Here is a 26,151-nt window from a genome sequence, read left to right as displayed (position 1 = left end):
GTTTCATTCTTTTTTTGTGACTGTGTAGCAGTTTGATACAACTGAGTGGCTTAATAGGCCATTTAAGAGTCAACCACTTTGCTGTGGTCTGGAGTCACATGTAGGCCAGTCCAGGTAAGGGCGACAGAGTTCCTTCCCTAAAGGACATTAGTGAACAAGATGGGTTTTTACAACAATCGACAATGGTTCCATGGTCATCATTAGGCTTTCAATTCCAGATTTTAATTGAATTCAAAATCTACCATCTGCCATGGCGGGATTCAGTCCCCAGAGCATTACCCTGGATCACTGGATTGCTAGTCCAGCGACAATACCACAATGCCATTGCCTCCCATTTTCTCTGGAAATCTGAGATAAAAACAGAAGATGCTGGAAATCCTGAGCAGATTTAGCAGCCTCAGAAAGCAAGTACAGTGGCAGGGAAAGGGGTGAGGGGCAGGAGTCTGGCGAGATTAAATGACAAAAGGGATGATCATGCAAGATTAAAGGGAGTGGTAATGGAACAGGTCAAGGAACAAAAGATGGGTTTAGAGGAGGTGCCAATAGCAGAATCATCATTAACAGTTGTCATCCAAACAAAAATGAATGCAGAGGCTATGATCTGAAATTGTTGAACTCAGTGTTGAGTCTTATAGGCTGTAAAGTGCCTAATTAAAAAATGAGATTCTGTTCCTCAAGCTCTTTTGAGCTTCATTAGAACAGTGTAGGAGGTCAAGGACAGAGGTCAGTGTGGAAGTGAAGAAGTGAAATGTCCGGCAACCAGAAGCATAGGATCACTCTAGCAGACTGAACAGAAGCATTCCACAAAGCATATGGTTTCTCAAAGTACAAGAGACCACGTGAGCAGCGAATACAGTATGCTAAATTGAAAGAAGTTCACCTAAATCACTATTCCACCTAGACGGAGTATTTTGGGCCCTGGAAGGCGGGAAGAGAGGAGGTAAAGACAGGTTTTGCAAATCCTGCATTTGCATGGGAAAAGGAGAGGGTGCTGGGGATGATTGAAGTGTGGACCAGGGGCCAGGATTTTTCAGTCGGCAAGCGGGGGCAGGCCCGACACACCGGCATGTAAAATGACACGTGATAACGTCGGGCATGCATCCCAACATCATCATCGCGATGTTTCATTCAGTGGGCATGTGCCAGAGTTGGCTGCACGCCCGCCAATAATTGATAGGCCTGTTAAGGCCATTAACAAATTAATTAATGTCAAATTAACACTGCCCGTCCAACCTTACGGTTGGCAGGCAGGCGAAAAGGCAAAATGGCCTTTATGCTTTTCAGGAAACCTCATCCCCAAGCGGGATCAGGTTTCCTAAAGCTTTTATGAATTAAATGAAAAGTTTTCCTGAAAAATAAAAACACAGTTACATGAGGGGGCATGTTTCATTAAATTTTTATTAATTTTATTTATTACATTCAAAAGTGCTTCAATCTCCCTGAGGCAATCTCCCTCAGGAAGACTGAAGCGCTCTTTCACATGAATGCACGAAAGAGCATTGGCCCCGACTCACCCTCCCCCCCCCACCCACACAGGTAGCGCTGAGCGCTATCACTTGCGCATTACACTGGGCTGGCCTTAATTGGCCCACCCATGTAAAATGGCAGTGCGGAGCCGATCAAAGGTGGCAGTCAGCTCCGCGACCACCCCCACCTGCTCCCACTGAGCCCACCTGACGCGGGAAAAATTCAGGCCAGGGTGTCACAGAGGGAACAGTCCTTTCAGAATGCCAAAAGGGAAGGGAGGGGAAGATGTGTTTTGTGGCGGTATCACATTGGAGATGGCAGAAAAAGCAGAGGATGATCTGTTGAATGGGCAGTGTGGAAAGTGAGGACATGGGAACTCTGTTGTGGTTTTGGGAGGGAGGGGAAGGGGTAAGAGCAGATATATGGGAAATTGAATGGCCCATTCAAACACAGTTGAGGGGAATCTGTGGTTGAGGAAGAGGAAGAAATATCAGAAGAATGGTATTGAAATTGATATTGTCAGAATACATACGAGGGAGATGGAGAAACTGGGAGATTGGAATCATTCAATCAAGTGTCAGCCTTGGCTCAGTTGCTGGCATTCTTACCTCTAAGCGAGAAGATTGTGGGTTCAAGTCCCAGTCCAGGACTTGAACATAATAGTCAAGGCTGATAATCCAGCGCAGTATGGAAGAAGCTCTGCATTGTCAGAGGATTTATCTCTCCAATGGGACGTTAAAGCTTTCTTAGGTGGCTATACAAGATCCCATAGTACCATTTTAAAGAAGAGCAGGGGAGTAATCCCTGGTATCCTGACCAAGATTTATTACTCAAACTATCACTAAAACAGAATATCTGGTCATTATCACATTGCCATCTGTAGGAGCTTGCAGCGCACAAATTGGCTAGTGTTTTTTCTACATTACAACAGGAAGTACACTTCAGAAGTACATAATTGGCTGTAACAACTTTGAGACATCCTAAATTCATAACAATATGATGTATATCCAAGTTTTTTTTCTTTTTCACCCAGTCTCTTATTCATACCCTTTTTTTTCTCCAAAATTTCCAAAGTTTTGAACTTAATCTGTGACCTCTTGTACTGAACTGTATTAAATGCCTTATGGGATTCTAACTACACATCATCTTCTGTTTCCACAGTGAGCATGGATTGTCAGTTCCTCAAAGGAGTCAACGAGGTTGGTTAGCCAGGATCCTCAACATTGAAAGCTGTGTTGACTGCTATTTGAAGAAAGATTCTTTTCTCTCCTTGTTGTTTGTTGCGGAATAAAATGGACATAATCTTCCAGAACAGTACTTAGTGCCGGGGCCAGTGAAGGCACCACAGACATAATGGTCATTGCAAACTTAATTCAAGACAGGTGTGGGGAGCAAAATCAAGATCTTTGTATGGTATTTGTTGACCTGACCAATAATCATGACATCATCAGACAGATCGGACTTTGAAGATATATGAAGAAAAGATTGTCTAGAGAGTTCTTGTCAGTTCTGAATAATGAAAGCCTGGCAGAATGTGCATTGATGGCACTCTGTCTAAACATTTCCCTGCTTTGAATGATGTGAAGCAAAGAACACATTACATCCGGTTACACCAGATGACACAACAACGAACCTTCAAGGACACCCTGGTCCACTCCTCCATCACCCCCTACTCCTCAACCCTCACCATTGGCACCTCCCCATGTCCACGCAAAAGATGCAACACCTGCCCCTTCACTTCCTCTCTCCTCACCGTCCAAGGGCCCAAATACTCCTTTCAAGTGAAGCAGCATTTCACTTGCATTTCCCCCAACTTAGTCTACTGCATTCGTTGCTCCCAATGCGGTCTTCTCTACATTGGAGAGACCAAACGTAAACTGGGCAACCACTTTGCAGGACACCTGCGGTCTGTCCGCAAGAATGACCCAAACCTCCCTGTCGCTTGCAATTTTAACACTCCACCCTGCTCTCTTGCCCACATGTCTGTCCTTGGCTTGCTGCATTGTTCCAGTGAAGCCCAATGCAAACTGGAGGAACAGCACCTCATCTTCCGACTAGGCACTTTACAGCCTTCCGGACTGAATATTGAAGTCAACAACTTTAGATCTTAAACTCCCTCCTCCATCCCCACTCTCTTTCTGTTTCTTCCCCCTTCCTTTTGTTTTTTCCAATAATTTATATAGATTTTTCTTTTCCCACCTATTTCCATTATTTTTAAATCTTTTATGCCCTGCTAGTCTTTCCACCCCACCCCCACTAGAGCTGTACCTTGAGTGCCCTACCATCCATTCTTAATTAGCACATTCATTTAGATAATATCACTACCTTCAACACCTCTGTGTTCATTTGTTCTTTTGTCTGTGACATCTTTTGATTATCTGCTCCTATCACTGCTTGCTTGTCCCTACAACCACACCACCCCCCAACTTCTCTCCCCCCACGCCCACCACCCCCCCGCCCCCCCAACCTTAAACCAGCTTATATTTCACCCCTCTCCTTATATTCACTCAGTTCTGTGGAAGGGTCATGAGGACTCAAAACGTCAACTCCTTTCTTCTCCGCCAATGCTGCCAGACCTGCTGAGTTTTTCCAGGTAATTCTGTTTTTGTTTAAGGAAAAAGCAAAATATGGCGGATGCTGGAAACCTAAAACAAAAACAGAAAATGCTGGAAAAACTCAGCAGGTCTGTCAGCATCTGTGGAGAGAGAAACAGAGTTAACGTTTCGAGTCTGTACGGTCCTTCTTCAGACCGCTCTGAAGGAGGGTCATACAGACTTGAAACATCAACTCTGTTTCTCGCTCCACAGATGCTGACAGACCTACTGAGTTTTTCCAGCATTTTCTGTTTTCATGCAACAAGAAAACTGTTTGATCTATTAATACTGTGAGCATCAGTTGAAGTTTCCAAACAAATTTTACAATAACTTTTTTATGCTGATGATTGCACATTTGTGGTGCATTCTGAAGAGGACCTTCAGCTGATGATGGATAGGTTTGCAATCAGCTTCTGCTAGTAGCTACAGGCTTACTATTAGTCCAAAGATGACTGAAGTAACATATAAACCAACTCCTGGGAAGCCATATGTTATACAACAGTCACTAATGGCAAAACTGAATTGAATGCAGTCAAGAAGCTCGCCTATTTGATGACACAGGGATCGATTAGAAAATGACTTAGATGGAGAGTGCAATCCCAAACTTTGGTGGACTATACACTCCAGTTTGGAATCAGCATGGTATCACTAAAATAACGGATTAAAGGCAGCCCAGGGTCTTAGTTCCATTTCAATGTCAGAGACAAGGGCCGGGATGGCTTCTGTGTGTCTAAGAATACATTGTACTCCCAGGACTCATGAAACTTCTTCTTAAGACCATCAGTGCTGCACAGGAATGCTACAATGATGCGCACATGAAGATAATTATAAGGATGAAGCAAGTGAACGGGATGTTCAAAGGAAGTTTCGAGTGTCTGGATAGGTTGGGGGTGCCTTGAAGTATATCCCCAGCAATGACTTGCAATTTATGGTAGAATGTTGCGCACTTCACAGATTTCCAATCTGGAAAGGACTGATGGTAGATATCTCAAAGGATGCCAGACTATCTGATGGTAATATTACTGATGCTGTGAATCTAGCCCATGAAGAGCAGGCCCATGGTTAACTTATTTGGTACACCATCACAGATGAATAGAATACTATTATTTGGAAGTCTCAGTTCATCAAAAATCTGCATTTTCTCACCAAACTCTCAATGGTCTATGTAAAATACTTCTTCCTCACAGCTAGTCATCACACGCCTTCTCTCAGGCTCCCCAGATCCTGGGATGGACATGGGACAGGTTAATTCTTTGTCATGGGATCCTTGGTAGAAGGTTCTGGGAAAGGGGGTGGTAGCTGGTAAAGAGATAGAAGTACACATGGAAGCATTAAAATAGATAATATATACATTCTCATGAACCTACTGAAGCCACAAAGACATCCATATCACCATTCTCAACAGCCAAACCAGAATCAAAGGCAATTATGGACTTGGTTTCCTCTTCTTATGGTGTCAAATTTCAGACGTTGCCATGTTTTCGTTCAGTAGCCTGGTCTTCCACAGGATTGGTCTTATCCTATAACATGAATAAATAGTGTTAACTGGCTGCTGTAGTCTCCAGATCCTGCAGTCACAAGGACTGAGAGAACAGAGAGTAGTTAGGTATATGTCAGGGAGCAAGGACCTAAGTTGTTTAAATTTCAACATGCAAGCCTACCTTATAGTACATAAAATACTGAACATAAGTGCTGCTAAGTGACATGGTCCCATTTAAAAACTTATAGGCAATGCATAAGTATTGTTCTAGGAAATATCCATGTTTCTCTATGATTCAGTTATCTGCTCTGTTACTTATCTGAGAACTCTTTTGCCTTTGCTGATCTACTGAATGTTTATAGCTGGTCCGTAATTGCAATCTTACTCTTTTCTCTCAATGAAAACTCTTATAGAGGCATGTGATTAATTGTAATGATCCTCTCTTGTTATTTGGGCAACTCTGAGTGGGATCAGTGTCTATTTATGTAGTGGGTAGGCCTTGACATCCAGAAACTATCTGTTAACCTGATTTTGTTTTTGAAGAGACCAGGGAGAGCCAAATTTCATGGATACATGTATCATGACAACTTCCAGAATATCTCTCATTGACATGCAGGATCCTTTGCAGGCTGTTATACACAATCTGTGCATTCAGGCACTAGAAGTCCTTCCTGTAGAGGAGTGTTGTCTGTAGGAGCATGCAAAGTAACATGGGTGCTGTCGATCGCATACAGGATCTTGGAAAAGCCTTCAACCACATAGAACTGGATAGCCCTATCCCACTGCTGCCTTGCTGTGTTACCAAAGTTGATGAGTTTCCCAGGTAATAAGTAAAGAGCATTAGTCACTTGACAAATACATGGCCATACTGCACCTTGGTTGATACTACAGAGTTCCGCTTGCAACTGTCTGAAATGATCTTGTGTCATAAAGCATTTGTCAGCTTAATAGCCACAGACAGAACAGTGTGAGCAGGTAAGTGCAGCAGGTCCTTGTGAAGTAAGTGGCAGAGTTCCTCTATTGTCTCTTTGGTGAATCACACTTTCCTCATTGAGCCTGTTTTGCCTGTAATAGTAGCTGGTGGGGTGAAGCCCCTTAACTGCTGACTCACTTTCCTTTCCTCAACCCTTTGCTGTTCTTCCTTCATTATAATGGCATAGAATGATATGTCCGTAAATAATTCCTTTTGTTGTTTCTAAGATGTCCTGATTGTGGGTAGGGAATGGGGTGTAAAGCATTTGCAGTGACCTCAGATTTCTAGCAGCAGTGAGAAGGAAGTCCAAGGCTGACTAGTAAGAACGCTACAAATTACTTCCAATATAATCCCAGCTGTATTAATCACTATTCAAACTCTCCAAACTCTGTGCAATTGGGCATCAGACTGGATCCCAGAAGGTTCCAAAATTTGTCTTTTAAGAATTCACCCAATTGACCCATTCGCTCAGGGCCATCAGTAGAGTTGAAGTGCCATAACTAACCCCCCCTAACCACAGCAGATCAAAGACAGAGTTTCTGTGGATTCTGTGGATGTACCTGAATTCCACCCACTTGCTCCATGCAAATTGTCGAGTTGCTGATGACTCCAGATGCACATAATCAGCCTGGAGCTCAGCATTGCCTTGGCCTCCAACAGTCCTCCAGCTCAGCTGTCACAGCCTATATCAGCTGCTCGGGTGCATCTGTGATGTGCGCACCCAAATCTAAGCTCAAACAGATACCCACCGAAATGAGAGTATCTGAGATGGTGGAGGGTGCCCCTCCCAAAAACTACAGTGGGCTTAGTGCTGCTGGGTACCAATGGGCGTGATCCAAGATCACATCCCAGGAATTTAGGAGCCAGGATCTTTTAAATTTTTGTTAATGTACATGGCCATTTCTTCTCTCGTGCTCTATCATAATTCTCACACACACATATGAGTATGAGGCAGAAGCCTCCACTGGCCAAGGTTTAGTGTGTTGAATATAATGGATTATTTTGTATTGCAAAACATGAAATTGTGCTTCTGGTGGCTGGCAAATTAGCAGTGCACAGCACGGGGCCTGACCACTGAGGGAGCAGAGCCAGGCTGAGAGGTGGTGGAGGCAGCGTCAAGTCACATAATGTGGTGCTGGCACCATATTTAAAGAGCTGCTGCACTGAATTTAATGGAGACTATCTGGAAACCTTGAGACAGCAAGATCAGAGGCAGCAAGAATGGCAGCATGAAAGCCTCATGGTTCAGTGATGCCCTCCTGCAAGCTCTCCTCCAGGCAGCAAGAGCATGGCGAGAAGTCCTCTTTCCAAGGCCCAGGACAAGGAAACTGGCCTGACTCACCAAGCAGGCCTGGAAGGAGATCACAGAGGAGATCAGCAGCTATGGGTTCGTCCCTGAACCTGGCTCCATTGCCACAAGCATGTCAAATTACCTTAATCAGTCTGAAAAGATGAGTACTCCATACCTCTTTTCCCTTTGGGGCTTGCTTGTAGCAACATGAGAGTGTGAGTTTGATGTCAGAGGCATGGCTACATTCTGGAGAGAGGTGCCTGTCTTTGATTGATGACTCCCATGTAATCTCTCAAGAGTGGCCACAAGCAGGAGGTATTCATGTGTCCCCATCACGGACTGCCGGACTGCCACATGTATGGGCATTGTGCTTGGCTCCATGGAGATATTACCTCCAAGTTCATCCTTCTGCTTTCAGGAGAAGACTTCAAGAAACTTCAAGGAATGGGCCAAGACTGGCATTGAGGGGCCACCCTAACTCCCATGGAGGAGGAGGCATTGGAATTGGCAGGAATTGCATGATGGCCACTCCATCTGTAATTACAAGAGTGCATATCCAAGAGATTGAGTGGCCCAGTGCAGAAACACAATGGAGACCCTGGTGCACACAAGGCAATGTGTTCATGTACATGGAGCTCAACCCTAGGAACAGTTGGAAGGATGCAACGTGAAGCACATAACCTTTAAACTAACTGTTCTCTCGTGCAGATCATACCAAAGAACAGGGTGTTGGAGTGACCAGGGGCAGCCATCTGCCTCTGAGAAGGAGAAGGTAATCTCAAAAGGTGCATCATAACATCACTCCACTGCATCCTTCACCATTGCAGATATTCTCATTTCGGTGGGTATCCGTTTGAGCTTAGATTTGGGGACACAAGGTGGTGAGCACATCACAGATGCACCCGAGCAGCTGATATAGGCTGTGACAGTCGAGTTGGAGGACTGTTGGAGGCCAGGGCAATGCTGCGCTCCAGGCTGATTATGTGCATGTGGAGTCATCAGCAACTCGACAATTGTTGCCGCTGCAGTGTGAGATAAGAGAACACCTGGTGGAACTTCTAGAGGCTATGCATAGCCAAGCATGAATGATGGAGGAGTCAAGCCAGGCGTCAAGTGCCACCATGTCTCAGGTGTGTGAGCAATTGGTTTCATCCATTGTGAAATTGGCAGAGCCCTCATGGAGAGCCAGATCCAACTGACCACTCAGTGGATATCTAAGATGTGGGCAGATTGCATGCCATTGCCTTGTCCATGATCTCAGTGTAGCAGTGGCAAGACAAGAAGGGACAAAGTACCTGGAGTCTCCACCACATCCTTGCACTTTTCAGGTCAGCAGGGACATACAAGTTTACTTTACAAGGGAGGAGGAACGACTGTCTTTCGTATCTTGGGGTTCCTCTCAGGGCAGTCCTGTGGTGGATAGTGGCTCCTCAGTCCCTCTGCCAGTGACACCAGTGTCTCTCAAGCAGACTATCAAGAAATGTGAAACCTTTGCTGGGCATACCAAAGGGCTCAACCAATCTAAGCACCTAAAATGCATCTTCAGAAGCCCTATAAGCTGCTAAATGGTAGTTCAGGCTGCCCTTTGGCAGATGGTGTACCTGCCCTACGCATCTGTGCATAGGTTTCTCCCAGCCATTAGTCATCATGTCATCAGTAGATAACCCTTGTCACCAAGTATCCATCCTGAAGGTGGGCTGGGAGGCCAGAAAAGCTGTGGCATCCGGGACTGCCAAAGTATGTTTCACCGTGGTTGCTTCCCGGGAACCAGGCCCACCCAATGAGGAAGAGTAGCAGCAGAGAGGGAGAGAGAGGCAAAGGCAATGGATTTCAGCAACCTTAGGGCTCAACAGGAGGGCTTGCCCTGGGTGAAGACACAGAAGGCGCAGATGGGCACAGAATAATACCTTAAGGATCCGCCTGCAGTGCTTGCAGTTGTTCATTGATGGAATGGAAGCCTTCCTACTAATGAAGGCCACTAGCTGTCCATGGGAGCCTTTGACTGCCATATCTGTACAGTCAATCACACCCTGCACTTGGGGGAATCCAGCAATGGCCCCCAACCCAATGGCTCTCTCAGCCTGACTGTCTGGATCAGTGCAGAAACATACATTTTGCTGGCCCTCTTTAAAAGGGCGTTAGTCACCACCTTGATGCATTGATGCACTGCGGACTGCAAAACTACGCATTTATCTCCAGTGGATCCCTGGAAAGACCCAGAGGTGTAGTGGTTCTGTGCATGGTGACCTTCAGAGCCACTGGCATTAGGTGTCCACCTCAGCTCATTCTGCAGCATGGCACACAGATCAGTGATGGCCTCCCTGAAGAGGAAAAGTTGCTGACACTACCACTCAAACATTTGTAAACAGCTGAGCTTCAGACAGCAGACCCTCTCTGGCAAGTAGAATCTTCTTGTTTGCCATTTTAATATAATTTTAATTCAACATTACCCTTTTTTAATTATCCTGTCCACTACTTCCCTGTTACCTGCTGAATTTGTTTATCCAGTTTCATGACTGCATGATTTTTACACGTTTGCATATTTTTAACCTGATTACTTATTATATATGAATTTTTAAATGTAAGTCACACTGCAATTCAGCCTTCATGCTGCAAGTGTATATCCTGAATAAAATATCATGATTATTATTCTGTGCCCATCTGCTCCCTCTGTGTCCTCACCCCTAGGCAAGCCCTCCTGTTGGCTCCAAGGTTCCTGAAATCCATTGCCTGTGCCTAGGCCTCTCTCCCTTTCTGCTGCTACTCTTCCTCATTGGGTGGGCCCCGAAGCTTGGATGAATGAGGTCCATATAAGAAACAGAAAATGCTGGAAACACTCAGCAGGTTTGGCAGCATCTGTGGAGAGAGAAACAGAGTTAACGTTTTGAGTCCATATGACTCTTCTTCAGGGCTAAAGAGAAGTAGAAATGTGATGGAATTTATACTGTTTAAGAAGGGGTGGAGCAGGTGGAGCCAAAATAGAAGGTCAGGGCTAGGTGGGAGCTCAGGAGAGATTGACAAAGGTCATGGACACAAGACAAAGGGAGTGTTAGTGGTGGTGTTAAAGACTAAAGAAGATGCTGATAGTGACATAAAAGTAAGATAGCAGAATGTGTTAATAGCTAAACAAGGGTCAGGGCTCTGTGAAAGCACAACAAGGGCAGAATTTTTAGGGTGGCATGCAGGCACGCACCTGACCCAATTGGATGCGAAATCGCATGAAATGCCTTCCGACAAGCATCCCAATGTCATCCCACACTCACGCGATATTTAGGTCGGCAAATGGCGTAAAAGTCAGAAGCACACCCACCAACAATTAAGAAGCCAATTAGTATAATTGAAATTGCAATTGTCTCTGATTTTTCGTGGTCTATCCAATCTTAATGGTTGGCAGACGGGCAAATCAGCCTGGCGGATTTTGCATTTCTCATGAAACCTCATTCAAAGACGGGATGAGGTTTCCGTTATTTAATGGAAAAAAATAAGAATCTATGGACAGCATTTTTATCATGTATATGTTCAGGTGACTGATTGTGACATTTTTTTCCTGGTTTTAAAAACTTTAATTGCTTTCAAGTCTTCAGCTCCCTGAGGCAGCTCTCTGCCTTCAGGGAGGCCTGCCCTCCTCCCGCCCCCACTCCAGCAACGCTGAGCATTTCAGCATGCAGTTCATGCTGGCTGGCAGTTAATTGGCCAGCCAACGTAAAATCGCAGTCGGGGACTGATCTCCGGCCAATCCTGGGCCCGCCGATCGCGCCCACCCAACAACATAAAAATCCTGCCCATAGAAACAAGTGACAGGTGGCCCTGTTGGGGGATGGGGGGGTGTGGGTTGGGGAAAAAAGATAAAAAAGGATTTTTTTAAATGTTAAAAAATAAAAAAGATGAATAAATAAAAATAAAGAAAGAAAATAAATTTTAAAACTCAAAATACTGAACTAAAAAGGGGGTGGGGATGGAGGAGAGAATTCATGGTCTGACGTTGTTGAACTCAATGTTAAGTCCAGAAGGCTGTGAAGTGCCTAATCGGAAGATGAGATGCTGTTCCTCCAGTTTTGGTTGGGCTTCACTGGAACAATGCAGCAGGCCAACGACGGACATGTGGGCATGAGAGCAGGGTGGTGTGTTGAAATGGCAAGCAACAGGAAATCCTGGGTCTTGCTTGCGGACAGACCTAAGGTGTTCCGCCAATTGGCCACCCAGTCTGCGTTTGGTCTCCCCAATGTAGAGGAGAACGCATTAGGGGCAATGAACACAGTAGACCAAATTGAAGGAGATTCAAGTGAATCACTGCTTCATGTGAAAGCATTGTTTGGGGCCTTGGACAGGGAGGAGGTAAAGGGGCAGGTTCTGCGATTGCATGGGAAGTTGCCATGGGAAGGGGATGAGGAGTTTGGTGTGATGGAGGAGTGGCCCAGGGTGTCAAGGAGGGAACGGTCCCTACAGAATGCTGACAGGGATGGTGAGGGGAAGGTGTATTTGGTGATGGCATCATGCTGGAGTAGGAGGAAATGGCAGGGGATGATCCTTTGTATGCAGAGGCTGGTGGGATGAAAAATGATAAGGCGGACCCTATCATGGTTCTGGGAGAGAGGGGAAAGGGTGAGGGTAGAGGTGCGGGAGATGGGTCAGACATGGTTGAGGGCCCTGTCAACCACAGAGTGGGGGTGCCCTCGGTCCATGAATGAGGTCCATGTCTGATGTCCTCTCTCAGTTTCCAAAATCTCTTATGCAAACACACCATCATCCCTGTTTCCCCACCTGCATTTCTTGTACTCAAATGCCAGTGTCCAGATGGGACTTAATTGACAGCACATATTTGTATGTATCAGCACTGACACCTTTCACTGACTCCCACCCCCACCACTTACCACTTCCGCCTTTGTTTCCTAGTACCCACTCTGCTCCACCAGCAGAATGCTACTCAGGCTCACTCCATAGCAGCAGGAAAAAACCAGCATGGAGCTTCCACTTGCTTATCACCTCCTTTTCCCAAGCAGGTCTCTGAAGCCCCATGGTTCCCATGTACCATCGGTAAAATTTAGAACTCCCCTGTAAAATCACTCACAGCTGGCCAATTAATTGGCGAAGTTACCTTCCCGCTGCACCCAACCATGATGTCCTCCTGCTTTGTTGGCCATCCTAGGGAATGTTCAGCAGCAACATGACGATATTGGGCTTCCACTCTAATGTCTTCCGTTTCGATATTCCGCACCCCCACCAATCTCATCCACAAAGGACCCAGAAAATTCCAGCCAATATTTCAGTGAACGAAGGTTCAATCTATGGACCAGATTCCCCAGAGAGATGACGGAGACAATCAATATTGATCATTTCTTGCATTGGTGTACTAGTAACTAAATGGAGCTGGCTGCATGGCATTAGATTCAAGCTTTGTGACCCCAATGAGTGGAATACAGAACTTATCTGAGAATACCCCAGGCCTCAGGTATCACTTCACTACTAGAAAAGAATTTCTTGATGAGGCCTGCTGTAATGTCTGAGACAGTGATTTCAAAGTGCCCTGGGCTCTCCTTTTGGGAAGAATACAAAAGAGGAGAAAATGACAGCCAGCTACATCACCGAGTTTTTGCCTTCAAAGAGAGGTAAGAATATATACATTTTAGCGTAGAAATGCTACTTTTCATTCTTACAATAAACCCATTGTAATCAAATAAACATTTTATGTTAAAAAATAATTAACACTGTTGAGAAATAAATGCAAGAGTTGACAGAAGTCATTTAATACAGAATTTACACAGATCATTTCCTTCACTCAGCAGTTCCTCATCATGCTGTGAGAAAATCCGAAATATTTAACATGTATATATAATGTAAATTTCTATAAAACAATAGATTTTGTATTTGCATGTAATTGTACATTTGTGCAAGGGAAGCTATGCCAGTATTCAGCTGCTCATTCACACGAATAGATACCCTCCCTGGATGATGGATACATAGCAAGAGAGCAACATATAGAGCATACAAGGCTAGATTCTGCTTTGAGGTGCACAATTAATTTTGTGCAATGTTTCAGTGCAGAAGGTGATGTGCTTCGTTATTTGGTACAGAATATGATCTATTTGACTTACAGGCACTGATGTGCACTTTGTGTGTTAATGTGATTTTACACAAGTGCCGATGTGGCATAAAGCTATTCCACTAACAAAATATTAACTGAAGAAAGGAAAAGCAGCAGGTGAGTGACTGCCATTTTGACATTGTTTTGGTGAAGGGTTATTTGCCAATAAAGCCACTAGTATTATGGAAACAAAATACCCTCAGAATTTGTTGGTATTGCATTTATTACACTGAGTGATCTAACTGCATTCATTTATTTTTAATAACTAAAGGTTGTGTGAAGAATAAAAGAGTTGAAAGTATCAGTCCCAGACAAATTGTACTCTTGGCAATGTCACTGACTAAAACACATTCCATATTAACTGCCTTTTCCTAGACCACCAATGTAGCTGCTATCGATACCGGTGAATTAATAACAACAACTTACATGTATAAAGCACTTTTACAGTAAACATTTCACAGTTGGATTCCGACCATTGGAGGAGGAAGGTAGAAACCTAGGACTGTAAATGGTTACAAATGGAAGGAGGCCCTTGGGCCCGTCATGTATATGCCAGCTTTTTCCTGAAGCTAATGACATTGGTCTGCTCTCTCTCCAGTGCCATGTATCTTCCCCTGTTTCAAATATTTATTTACCTTTCCCTTATAAGATGCAATAGTTTCTGACTGAAGCATTCCTTGTGGCAAAGCATTCCATGTTCCAAAAAAGTTCCATAAATTTAAATAAATAAATATAAATGGAAGCACAGAGTACAAAATCAAGGAAGTTATGATGAACCTTTACAAACCATTGGTTTGGCTTCAATTTGAGTATTGTGGCCAATTCTGGGCACCACACTTTAGGAAGGATGTGAAGGTATTCGAGAGGGTGCAGAAAAGATTTATAAGAATGGTTCCAAGGTTGGGGCATTTTATTAACATTGATAGATTAGGGAAGCTGGGCCTGCTGTCCTTAGAGAAGAGAAGGTTTCGAGGAGATTTAATAGAGGTGTTCAAAATCTTGAAAGGCCTAGCTAGAGTAGGTATGGAGAAATTGTTCCCTTTGGCAGAATGGTCAAGAACCAGAGTACACAGATTTAAGGTGAATGGCAAAAGAACTAAAGGCAACATGAGGAAAAGTTTTTTACACAACGACTGCTTAGGATCTTGAATGCACTGCCTAGGAGTGTGGTGGAGGCAAAATCAATCATGGCTTTCAAAGGGAAATTGGATATTTTCTGAAGGAAAAATATTGCAGGACTGAGGGAAAAAGGCGGGGGAGTTTTTGAATTATTCCTGCAGAGAGCCGGCACAGACACAATGGGTTGAATGGCATCCTTTTCAATGATTCTGTGTAAAAAAATTTCGCCTTTCCTCTCTTCTCACTCTCTTTAAATTCATGACACGTTGTCAGACTCCTCAACCAGGGAAATAGTCTTGCCTTATTCACTTTATTAAAATCCTTCCTTACTTTAAAAACTTCTATTGAATTTCCTCTCAGCCTTCTTTCACCCTGTGGGAATAGCCCAATTATCTCAACTCTTCCTTGTTCCTATCTTTTCTCATGCTTGGCAATTTCCTGGTGAATCTACCTTTTGTACATTTTCTGTGGCTTTAATATTCTTTCTCTCATAGAATATAAAAACTACACACCTTACTCTATCTGTGACTTAACTATTGTTTGTACAAATTTATCACAAACCCTTTGCTCTTGTATCTATGCCCCATTTATAAAGGCTGAAGAGCTATTGGCATTTTTTAGGGCTTTACCTACTTGCATTTTTTAGGAAATTTATATTTGCACACAAGGTTTTCTATTTTCCTGCACACTCTTCAATGCCTTTTCATTGAGTTTATACTTTACTTCCTTGTTTTTCCTCCAAAATGTATTAGCTAAGAAAATGTTTAGGTTACAGCCTCCAGCAGTTCCTTTAAGGATCACTAGTTAGGTCACAAAAGGAACCAAAACTAAGTAAAGCTGCCTTGTGTCTTCTCTACTCAGCACAGACCAGTTTCCCAGGGAGGGCCTTCAACAGAAGTTAGGCCCCTTGTTGGCATATGCAAGCAACCTAACACCTATTTCTGACAGCTACCTGGGATGCTTGAATATCACACAAGCCAGTATGGTGGGAGACTTGTTTGAGCATATAGGTGAGTGATTGAAGTGTGCTCTGCCTGAAGGCAGGTCCTTGGCTCATTATCTGCTGATCCTTTACCCTGAATCATTTTCTTGGCTGATTTTGTTTTTCAGGGGTAGTTTGCCATTGCCTTCCACTTACTCCCAGGCAGCACAAGGAATCAGGCCCCAGGTTTGCCTTAGTAAAAGCAGGAATCGAACCCATGCTGTTGTCATTATTCTGAACCGCACATTAGCCATCTACCCAACTCCACTAGCTGGCTTCCTATTTGAAATTGAGCTTTTTGCTCTGGTTTTGCATCTGAAAAACCAGGCCCATTTTCTACCACTCTGTTTGGAAATGGGTTTACAGGAAGGATTTTTGCACATGTACTTTTGCAGGAAACTTAACATGGAAGTCCTTTGGTAAACCTGCTCTATTTGATATATTAGGAAGAAGAGGAAGAGAACTGGTCTGGTCCTTGAGGCAAGAGATGTCAGAGGACTGTTCAGAAACACTCTCATCCCACCCTTCCCTAACAGCATGTGCAGACCAAGGTGAACATTCATGCATCAAACTGAAAAGCAATGCCTGCAGTGGACCAATCCTGACGGTAGCTGGAGTGGATAGCTATCCTGTATAAAAGTCTTCATCGGAGGTTGCTTTGGATGCAGCTGGTTAGATGCTTGCCTTTACTGGGTGAAAGCAGCAACTGGCTGTTGGGAGACTGAAGGTGCAGCATCCCAAAGGCTGTCCATTGTTTCATTGTGCAGTTGGGGTGTAGAAGGGGTTTGGGAAGTACCTATTCTCCCAAAGTATGCTGCTTGAGTCTGTAGTTTCTCAAAACCACTACTCTTTACTTACATCAAGCATTTACACATTTGGACCTCTACACAAGCCTGAAGCTTCTTCTCCTTCCAGGTCTCTCTTACTTCTCAGTCATGTGATCTGACATTATTACATCAGCATATTGTATGCTTCTGATGTTAACCCTTTACTCTACATCTCCCCCCAAGTCTTTATCCCTGTCTATTTACATCCTCCTATACCTCCCTCCAAAGTCTCAGGCTTCCCAGGATCAGTCTCTGAGGTGCCTTGGCCAATCTCCCTAGTCTCGTTTTAATCTCCTTTTGAGGTCCAGGATATTCCATACTCTCCTTTCTGTCTGAGTGTTCTTCTCCTGGTGGCTCTGATCTGAGTAGTAAACCCAAGTTTCTATGTCTTTCTCTCTAAGGATATGGAGGCACTACGGTTTCTCCTTACAAGACCCTGGTCTGTCATAATCCTGTACGATCTTGGTTGTGGAGTTTTATCAATGATAGTGGTTTTATCAATGATAGTTGGTCTCGGACCCATACTCTCTCCCAAGGCTTCTGTACTGTTAACTGCCTGTGAATAAAGTTCCAAGCCTGATTGTTTCTCTGTTCTCTCTCATGCTGTTTTACCCTCTTGTGGTCATTTGTGGTGATGGTGGGTTTGAATTTTTGTTCCTGGCTGCTTACGGCCCAAGTTAGGCAGTTAGAAATCATTTTTTCTGTAGATCGAGTAATGCCTGGCCACAAAACTGATTGCTAGGCTCTCACACAACATTTTGCTATTCCTTGAACACCTTTGTGAAATCTTTGAGGAGCATCAAGCCGAAGTGCTCTCGGTATACCTATTCTCTTGTTGAAGACTAGTAAGTCACCAATGACTGTGAGATGCTTCCACTGTTCTGAGTACTGCCATGGTATTGGATTACTGGGATATGGTCTGGCCATCCTTCCAGATAATATTCTCCAACTTGGAGACATTTTTCATCTCATTGCTGGACTTGTTTTATTTGCTGCAGCTTTTTTTTTGCAGTAGCTGGTAAGTGCTGAGTGATTTTTTTTATTCACTCATGGGATGTGGGCATCGCAGGCTAAGCCAGCATTTATTGCCCTTCCCTAATTGCCCTTGAGAAGGTGGTGGTGAGCTGCCTCCTTCAACCACAATGTTCTTAGGGAGGGAGTTCCAGGATTTTGACCCAGTGCACGATGACGTTAGGATACTCACCCGACGTCAACACACGTCATTTTATATTCATTCTGGTCAGGTGCATGCCCGCCCAACAAGAGAAAAGCTCTGGCCTTGGTGAATTCCTGCAGTGCATCTTGTAGATGATACACATTGCTGCTACTGTTCATCGGGGTGGAGGGAGTGACTGTTTGTGGATGTGGTGCCAATCAAGTGGGCTGCTTTGTCCTGGATTGTGTCAAGCTTCTTGAGTGTTGTTGTAGTTGTACCTATCCAGGCAAGTGAGGAGAATTCCATCACATTCCTGACTTGTGCCTTGTAGACGGTGGACAGGCTTTGGGAAGTCAGGAGGTGAGTTACTCACCGCAGGATTCCTGGCCTCTGACCTGCTCTTGTACCCACAGTATTTATATGGCCAGTCCAGTTCAGTTTCTGGTCAATGGTAACCCCTAGGATGTTGATAGTGGGGGATTCAGTGATGGTAATGCCATTGAATGTCAAGGGGTGATGTTTAGATTCTCTCTTGTTGGAGATGATCATCACCTGGCACTTGTGTGGCACAAGTGTTACTTGCCACTTGTCAGCCCAAGCCTGGATATTGTCTAGGTTTTGCTGCATTTCGCGGTATCACAATATCATTACAGTGCAAAAGGAGGCCATTCGGCCCATCAAGTCTGCATTGGCTCTCTGAAAGAGCATTCTACATAGTCCCACTGCCCTGCCTTATCCCTGTAACCTTGCACATTCTCTATTTTCAGGGAGCAATTCGATTCCCTCTTTTAATGACCTTGATTGAACCTGCCTCCACCACCCTTTCACGAAGCTTGTTCCAGACCCCAACCACCCTCTGGTGAAAAAAATTTTCCTCACATGACATCGACTCCTTTTGCTGATTATTTTGAGTCTGTGCCCTCTTGTTCTTGATGTTCTCTTGAGTGGGAACAGTTTCTCACAATTTGGTGGAAACCTGCCAACATGGTTGACCATCTAAAGGAATCATTGAAGCTCAGTTTTGCTCCTGCGTGGTGGAAATTTTCTGATTACTTTTGTTTTTTGTGGATCAATTATGATTCCAATGGCTTTAACTATGTGACCTAGAAACTTGATCATAGTTCGACAAACTCAAATTTTCCATTCAATGATAGGTCTGCATCCTGTAGGACTCTCAGGACTGCTCCTACTCTGCAATCCTGCTTTTCTCTCATGGATAAATGTATAAGTATGTCAGCCAAAAGGCACAATACTCCTTTCCATCCCTTCTGGAATGTGCGACATTTTTCTCTGGAAAATTTCTGGAGTAGTTGCTATTCCAAAGGGTAATCCATTGAAACATAACAACCAAATGGCGTTATAAATGTGGTCGGCGATCAAGATTCTTTGGCCAGAGACAACAGGCAAAATCCACTGTTCGCATCCAATTTGGAAAACCAGGTACTCTTAGCTATTTTGGCAAAGGCTCTCAACCACTGAGGCCATCAGGTGGATCTCACCTCCACTGATTTGTTTAGTTGAGTTAAATCCATTCTGATTCTTCTAGAGCCTTTTGGCTTTGGGACCGTAATCATCCATGAACCCTATTTTGTTGGCATGGTGACAGGTGAGATAACCCCTTGCTGCTGCATATTTTCAATTTCATCTTTGACTTTATCCAAGAGTGGGTGAGGGAAGTTCTTCAGTGTAAAGAGGCAAATTGGCTTTGCTTCAGCAACTTTGCTTTATAGATTTATTTCAGTTTCAGATATGCCTTTCTGCTTAGTAGAGAGCACTTCCAATTTTGACTGACTTAGGGAGGTTCAAGGATTTCTCGGTCTTTATATTTCAGCCTTTCACTTTTGAAGTTGTCCTATCAGGACTCTGTAATTTGATGGACAGGGGTTGCAATGCAATCTACTTACGCATTTAATTTCATCTGATAAAACAGAATCTCTGCTCCTGTGTCTAGTTTAAGCTCTGTGGGGTATCCAACCATTTTGAGTTTAATACTCCAATATTTGTTTTCAGTATCATCTACCTTCCCCCAGGATCATTAATTCCTTTGCTTGTGGCTCTTCTATTTCTTCTATGCGGCCCTGTTTTAAAATTTTCTCCCTCTTTTTACAGGTTGTCATACAGACTCAAAACATTAACTCTGTTTCTCTCTTCATGGATGCTGTCAGACCTGCTGAGTTTTTCCAGCATCTTCTGTTTTTATTTCAGATTTCCAGCATCTGCAGCATTTTGCTTTTATCTCAGGAAACAGACTCCTGAAGCTAAAAGAAAACAGAGGGGAAGAAATCACGGGGAAGGAGAGGTCCCCTGGAGAAGATTGAGTGAGACCATTCAGATTGTAGAACATAGAAGAGAAAGCGCACCAAAGCCTAAGCCTGCCAAGATGGGGAAAAGCGCACCAACTGCCACTTTGACATGTCTTCGGTCTGGCGGGAACAAACCACACAGGCGAGAAGAATGTCCAATGGAAATGGGGCTCTGAAGAAGAGCCATACGGACTCGAAACTTTAATTCTGTTTCTCTCTCCACAGATGCTGCCAGACCTGCTGAGTTTTCCAGCATTTTCTGCTTTTATTTCTGTTTCCTGAGTTCCATTTGCCTCACAACCAGCACAGCTTTCACTAGTGTTAAATCCTCTCTTGTCTGTAAGGGATCTGATAATGCTGCGCCTAGTACCTGACTACGATTCTATCGTGAATCAGCTCATCCTTTAGGGCTCTGTAATAACAGTTCCCTGCTAGTCTATAGAGGTGGTTGATGAACGAATCCATGCTTTCACCTGGTCTTCGTTTTCTTCAATTAAATTTGGCCCTCTATTATTAAATTCTGATGAATGTTGAAATAAGAGTCAAAAGCTTGCAGGACTTTTTCATAAGAAGTTGAAGTCCAATCAACCCCCTGCCTCGCGATCACATTGTTAGTGATAGGTCCTACTGCATAAATAATGTGCTGACCTGGTTTTTTTGATTTTATTTTGTGTAACCCTGAAGCAGTTCTGTACCTTGTGAACCTTTTTCCCCAGTTATCCCAGTTCTGGGCCTATTACGAGCTTTCTGCACTCTGAAATGGTTTTGATGGCGTTAGTGTGGTTCCCATGTTTCTGTTGAGCCCTGGAATTGTTTCTGCTTCAGTGCTCTGCTGGCTGCTTTGGGCCTTTGCTCGCTGCTGTCTGGCCCCTGGGCTTGTATCTGCGACTCCCACAATGTTCTGATGTCTTGGTGAGTCTTCATTGTTTTTCTTTTCTCCTTCCTCTGCGGATCTCTTTTCTTGCCAGCCCTCTATCTTCTTTTTAAGCTTCGCTCAGTCTTTTACTTGCTGATACCATGTTTTGTTGTGTGGCCAGGTTCTAGACAGGGGTTTTGGGGATTGTCCATCCTCCCAAAGTACACTGCTCAAGTCTACAGTTTCCTAAAACCATCACTCTTTAACTGCACATTTGGACTCCTACATGAGATTGGAGCTTCTCTTCCTTTCAGAGCTCGCTTACTTCTCAGTCATGTGATCTGACATCATTTTTACATCAGTATCATATGTGCTTCTGACGTTAACCCTTCAATTTACACCCACCAGCGCTGAGAGGAGGTTGCCAGTAGCAGGGTAGGTCCATGTATTGTAAGGGGCAGGGAGAGTAGGTTGGAACAGCAGTAGCCTGGATTCATCTTGTGTGATCCAAAAGAGCACTCCTGATCTTCTAGGCCGGACTAAGAAAACGTTCTTAACTTACTTTAAAGAACCTTGCTGCAGGAGCAGATTGCAATGTAACCGGGGTCCAATTTACATCATGGCACTCTGATTTGCATTTATTAATAAGGCTCCTGACAGATTTTGACAAGAAGTCCACCCATCGCCAAAATGAGCAGTGTTAAAATTTGCAGAAGTGTGGACACGGAGTGGGAAACAGTGGTACTCCATTGCTGCTCCTTTCCCAGTGATCAGTAAGTTAAAATCCTCCCTACGTTTTTCCTGGGAGGCAGTCATAGCCTTGTGCCACATCCTACAGGATGATTTGCAGCCAACCACCAGGGGAAGCAATGCATTCCGTGTTGCAGCAGAGACCATAGCAGCCCTCAACATTCTTTTACCTCTATTTCCTTCCAGGATGCTGAAGGAGACATAATCAAGATTAATCATTCTGTAGTCCCTACAAGTATAAAGCAGTCAACTGGAGAATATACTTCCATCATCATTCTCATGGACATCTGGAAACAGCAGAAGAAAGCTCCAGAGTTTTCTTAGTTTTCAGGATATCCCAAAGTTCTTGGCACCACAGATTTCACAGATGTTATTCTGCATGTTTCTGTCCACAATACTGCTGCCTACATGAATTGCAAGGGCTTTCATTCCATCAAAATGCAGCTATGTTGTTGTCATCTGCACAAGATCATACTGATCACATTTTTTGCACCTACCATGCCAATGTCATTTGTCAGTTTCTGTTTTTATTTTAAACCAAACTGCAGGTGTGGTTGATGATTTCTATGCACCATCCCCATACATTTGTTGAACACTGGTTTAATGAGATCAATGTTTCTGTGCCATCATTGAGCACACCATTGCAATCTTAAGGCACCATTTCTTGATAAGTCTGAGATCCATTATAGTTCAACCAGAATGTCATGCATGATGACATCTCGCTACATGTGATGTAATATGGAATACACTTGGAGCCGCCAAGTTTGACTATGGTTTTTCTGAGAAGGGAGACACCAGCTGGAATTTTCCAGCCCCATTGGTGTCGGGCATCATGGCGGGTGGGGGGTGGGGGTGTGGGAGAGGGGCAATATGGCAAGAAGGCCAAAAATTGGTTTTGCGATTGTCCGGTCCACCCATCAATGGCAGTCCGCATTTCCCACCGCCACTTCTCTGGAATGTCATTTTAATACATTTGCATCTAATTATAAGCCCTGTTTGTTAGCATCAAGGTGAGGGAAGCGGCCATGCGTTTGGAAAAGCTTGTCAAAAGTGAATATTCTTCTGCAGCTGAGACCGTTCGGTTGCAGCTCCATTGACATGCTTAGACTTGGGCCTTTGAAGCTTTTCTGCCCATTCAAGCAACGGAAAAGCATGAAAGGGCCACCAAATGCTCCAGAACTTTTCACCCCTCGGGCACATACTGCAAATTAATGTGTGTTTTAGGAGGCAGCAGAGCAATTGGCCGACTGGGCAAGTTGTATAATCTCCTTGCGAAAGATGGCCAAGGTGCATTCACTGGTGGAGGTGCTCACAGCTCCTTGCAATGACTTTATTAAGGTTTGAACCAGTATTCATCATGGTTCAAGCTAACAGCACAGCCTTGCAGTGCAGGTTAGGAGAATGCCTGAGCTGAGAGCACAGCATGCAGTTCAATGGCCGAAGCTCCTGCCAATGGGTCAAGTGCAGTCGGGGCAGAGGTGGATGGGGTTTCGGACAGCCAATGAGCACACCACACACTGGCCATCCAAGTGGCGGCCAACACTCTCCAGCATGCATTAAGGGGCCTTCAGACTTAACCAAGAGAGGTTGTTAGGGCAAATATGCTAACTCATGCGTTTCTCTCTTTGATCCTGCAGGAGAACATCAGGATCATGCAGTCTGGTGATTCAGCAGTATGCCTTATGGCTTACAGAGACCAGAGATGCAGAAGAAGAGGCACCTGGATTTGGCAAAGGGAGGAACACCTTCCTCAAGATGAAGTGGTGGCAGGGCCTGCTGCACATGCAGCTGAAGAGCCATAGCGAGCCGTCGCTCGTAGGCACCTATCTAGACACAGCGTCTATAGATGTCGCCTGTCGTTCCTGCAGATGATTGAAGCCAATGTCACCAAAGACTGCGCATGTTTAGGGAACTGATTGGTCACATATACCACCTGTTGCAGGATTTGGCACCACGGGGACATGGAGAGCATCCATTGCCAGTAGCTGTGAAAGTGACCATGGTGCTCAATTTTTATCCCAGTAGCTCCTTTAAGGGCTCCACAGGTGACCTGTGTGTGATTTCGCAAGCCTCCACACACAAGTGTATCCAGGAGGTCACAGGCACCATCTTTGTGAAGGCACAGAACTTTGTGTATTTCGCCCAGGATCATGAAAGCCAGGAAGCAAGAGAGCTGGGATTTGCACAGATCACTGCCATTGGCAGGGTGCAATTGACTGTGCTCATGTGGCACATAGATTTCCATGGCAACAAGCAGTCAACTATACCAACTGCAAGGGCTTCCACCCGCTGAATGTTCAGCTGGTGTGTGACCACCACAAACAATCCTACAGGTCTGCGCATGATTCCCAGGGAGTGTCCATGGCTCCTACATCCTTAGCAGGTCTCAGATCCCTGACATCTAACAGGGTCCATAGAGGCTGCAGGGTTGGCTTCCTGGGGACAAGGGCTACCTGCAGAGGATGTGGCTGATGACGCCTGTACAGTGGCCTTAGACTGCAGTAGAGCGATGGTGTAATGATGTTCATATCACGAACTGGACTTTGGTGGAGCAAACAATAGGCATTTAGAAAAAGAGGTTCCAGTGCCTCAACAGGTCCAGTAGAGCACTGCAATACAGTCCCCGGAGGGTGCCGCACATCATCGTTGCTTGTTGCTTGCTGCGTGCTACACAACCTGGTGCTGCTGCAACAGAGGGAGGACCTGGCTGAGGAGGAGATGGAGCAGCTGCACATATCCTCCGATCAGGAGGACGTCGAAGGGGATGATGATGATGATGATGATGAGGTCCTTGACGGCGAGGATGCCGGCGATGAGACCATTGCACTGGTCAGATGAGGCAGACGTGCTTGGGGGGCCCTTATAGTCGCAAGAATCGTGGAGGATGATGAGGACATGCAGTCAGGACATTCCTTAGACCTTGGTGAATTTCTGACTCCTGTCTGGATGGGAGCAGCTTGCTTGCACACTGTGATCAGGGTCGGACACCATCGTGAAATTTTAAATGCACTGGACCCTTTGTCAGCCTTCAGCACCTGTCCCCTTCAGGAACACAGCGTCACTGGTCACAGGTGCTGAAGAGATGGGGGCCAGCCCCACCTCAAAGGTGCTGAGAGCACACAGAGAGAATGACAGAACACTGTGACGCCTGCCCACAACATTCTGGCAGCAATGACAAGGACCATCGAGGTGCAGACATCAATTAGGGTGTCATCAAGATTCTTCATCTGAGGTGTTCTCAGGGCTTGTGTCAAGGACCTGGCTCATGTACCCCCTCGGCTGCTTTCCAGATGTGCCTGCGAAAGCAAGGAGAGATAATTAATGCATGGCAGGGGACTGCAGAACAGGGCAGTTCACTCAAAGTATGGTTGTTGTACTGCTGGATTCTCACTTGGTTGAGCATTGGTTGAGCACTACCGAACTCACTGTCAATACAGGAACAGTCTCAATCATTACCAGCCAGCTGGATGGCTGACTTCCAAGTCCGTGAGGACCTTGATGTCAGGCAATCCTCCACCAGTCTGTGACCTCTCCCTTTTGCAGTGTGCCAGCTTGTCCTGCATGAAGATAGGTGAAGAGAGTGTAAGCAGACGCCTGCCAGACCAGATGAGGAGGATGCCTGGCATGTGCGGGTGGTGAGTGGTGCCATGGACGGGATGAGGACATGATCCGCATGGCAGGTGAAGGTGTGTGTGAGAGAGTGAATGGTGATGTCACTTGAACGGCTGTGAGTGAGGGCCCTGTGGATGTGTGATGGGTTTGTGAGTGTGTGAGTTGAGAGTCCGCTAAAAATTGTCAAACAACAGCGGAAAGGTTGAGTTTTCTGCAACCTGCCCTCCTCAGCCCTAGCTCCAATGGCCTCAGCCTTCCAAGTCCCATTCCACTGCTCTGCTTCTTCTGCAGCACCACCATGTTCCCTCTCGGCGCCACTTAGGTTCGTATGCTCCACACATCTCGTGATACCTCAGCCTGCATCAGAGAGATCATCATTCAGGAGCTTGTCTTTCTGAATGGTTGAACCTCATGAGACCTCAACCCGCATCATGCAAAATCATTGCCCAGGACAAGGGAGCTTGCCTTTCTGAATGGCTGAACTTGAAAACACAGAATTCTAATTTAGGCAGCTAGCACTTCAACCAGCGGCATCACTCATTCCCTTCCCCACGCATGTCAGAAAAAAATCAACAGTATTTTGCATTAGTTTAGTATGCATTTATTAATACATTTCGGATTTATTTTACAATAAAAAAATGAATATATTATGATACTGA

Source organism: Carcharodon carcharias, chromosome 18, assembly GCF_017639515.1.
Source record: "Carcharodon carcharias isolate sCarCar2 chromosome 18, sCarCar2.pri, whole genome shotgun sequence".
NCBI classification, from domain to species: Eukaryota; Metazoa; Chordata; class Chondrichthyes; order Lamniformes; family Lamnidae; genus Carcharodon; species Carcharodon carcharias.
The sequence above is the reverse complement of the archived record's forward strand: the minus strand, read 5'-3'. Positions refer to the sequence as shown.